The 2,500-nt window shown below is 54.7% G+C and overlaps 1 protein-coding gene across 1 annotated transcript in view; it reads right to left on the bottom strand.

Moving 5' to 3' along the window:
• LOC133116858 (cilia- and flagella-associated protein 47-like) overlaps positions 1-2,500 on the bottom strand; it is a 103,089-nt gene that overhangs the window by 7,044 nt on the left and 93,545 nt on the right. The window lies entirely within an intron of this gene.

Raw genomic sequence — 2,500 nt, 5'->3', positions numbered from 1 at the left:
CAGTCTCTACAGGGGCCCGGGGCCAAAACCAGGGCTCGGGGAGGTCAGTTGCCCCCCACCCGGGCAATTACAGGAAGCTTCAATCACGAAACATCAAAACATAACCAATTATTCAGCTAAATGAAAAGCAGAAAGCAAGAAATTACTATATATCATATAAAATATAACAACATTTTATGCAGATGAAATACGTTTGCTATGAAGAGGGGAAAAAGGAAATAAATAAGGATTTTTGCTTTCCACGAATTGGAAGATTAGGATCACGATCACGGCAATGTTCTTAAGGGGTTAAATGGAGTAGGCTTGAGTAACTGCACTGGAGTGTGTGTGTGTGTGTGTGAGTGTGTGTGTGCGTGTGTGAGTGTGTGGGGGGGGTGATTTCCATGGACACACACGGGGGGTTTGTGGGGTTCAGAACAGGGACAGGTTGACACACAGGCCCTGTGCCCCCCTCAGCCCGGCAGCGTGCCTCAGACCCCGGTGCTGTTCAGCCTGAGCCACGCTCTGCTGCCCCGACACGGCCGACGCCGCGCAGGCTAATCAGCCCGACTGCTGCTGAAGGATAGCGCTGTCCACACAGACACCAGTGCGTACAGCTCTGGGCCTAATGAGGCCCACACTGCGGACGAGCGCCCCGGCCCCGCCCAGCCCCGAAACCAGCCGCCCGCGCCCCTCTACACACCCCCCCACACCCCCCGCACCCCTCTACACACACACCCCCCGCACCCCTGTACACACCCCCCACCCCCCGCCCGCACCCCTCTACACCCCCCTCCCCCCGCGCCCGCACCCCTCTACACCCCCCCTCCCCGCGCCCGCACCCCTCTACACCCCCCACCCCCCGCCCGCACCCCTCTACACCCCCCCCCGCCCGCACCCCTACACACCCCTCTACACCCCCCCCCCCCCCATGCGTGCCCGTGGCTGCTGGCTGGATACTGCCCCCGCCAGCTGCAACAAACACCCCCCACCCCCCCCCACCCCGCCAGGCAGGCAGCCCACTCCCCGGGCATGTAATGACCGCTGTATTATGTTGCCTTTTTTCCCCCCTTTCTTTTTTTATTTTTATTTAGCCCTGGGGGTGGTAGGCAGGCTGGCGGCTAGCTCTGCCGTATTCGGTTTCCCCGCGGCTCAGAGTAAAAATAGCCCGGTTGCTATGAACGTCTCGCGTCTCCATCATCAAAACGCGGCTGCTGCCACCGGCCTATCGCCACGGCGTGTCACATTCCCCCGGACGTCCTGGGGAACCCGCGCCCCGGCACCACGGCGGGGGGCGGGGGGGGGAACACGGGCGCTTTCGCTCAGCGTTTGCGCTTAAAAACCGCGAGAAAACCACAGCTCTCACACACTCACTCACACACTCACACACTCACACACTCACACACACTCACACACTCACACACACTCACACACTCACACACACTCACACACTCACACACACTCACACACTCACACACACCCACACACTCACACACCCACACACACACACACAGCGCGAAGAGGGAGATCCCAGGGCAGCCACTGAAACTGCACAACCACACAGCAGGCTAAAGAGGATCTACCCTGCCGGGAAAAAGCAGCTCAAGCTAGGTTTTGAAACAGCTGGTAGCTGGTTGACCAGTTCAGACCAGCTCCCAGCTCAACATGGTTTAGCTGGTTGACCAGTTCAGACCAGCTCCCAGCTCAACATGGTTTAACTGGTTGACCAGTTCAGACCAGCTCCCAGCTCAACATGGTTTAACTGGTTGACCAGTTCAGACCAGCTCCCAGCTTGACATGGTTTAGCTGCTTGACCAGTTCAGACCAGCTCCCAGCTCGACATGGTTTAGCTGGTTGACCAGTTCAGACCAGCTCCCAGCTCAACGTGGTTTAGCTGGTTCACATTATAACTCCAAGTGGATAGGCTACAGGAGTAGAAGTCTACAAAATAAGTCAAATAAATATATAATAAAGTGCTCGGTGAGTGCATGTAGATGCAGCTCCCACGCAGGAACATACAGGAAAGAGACATTCGCAATTTTCTCAATTAAAATCACAATGAATGTACAGTAGTGTAAGCATGCTGTTTCACAGAGGGTGGCGCACGGTGATATGTTCATATTGTCCTGTCTTCCCTGGCAGACTGAGTGTCAGAGCTGGCACGTAAAGATAGCCAGATTAAACAATTCCCCGATTTCGGTGAGCTTCAGGGATTTATCTTGGCATGCTTGTTTGTTTTTTTGTTCTTTTTTTGTTTGGTTCTGACCTTCAATTTTGGATAATAACAACTATCTGAAACAGATGGACTTGAGCCAAGGCTAAGATCCCGATGCAGCTCTGCGTTAATGAATGTCACACAACACGCAGCAGTAGTGCTGGGGGTCTGGAGAGAACAGAAAGTCCACATTTTATAAACTGTTTACGGCAGTACACCAGGGTCCTCTCTGTTTACACCGGCCCTGCGATAAGCAAGTCTAACCAGCAGAAATCTCATTGAGCATTTCCCAGCAGAGTCCTGGCT

The sequence above is a fragment of the Conger conger genome, chromosome 17 (assembly GCF_963514075.1).
Source record: "Conger conger chromosome 17, fConCon1.1, whole genome shotgun sequence".
NCBI lineage: Eukaryota > Metazoa > Chordata > Actinopteri > Anguilliformes > Congridae > Conger > Conger conger.
Note: the sequence above shows the minus strand (reverse complement) of the source record. Positions and strands in the feature narration are given on the sequence as shown.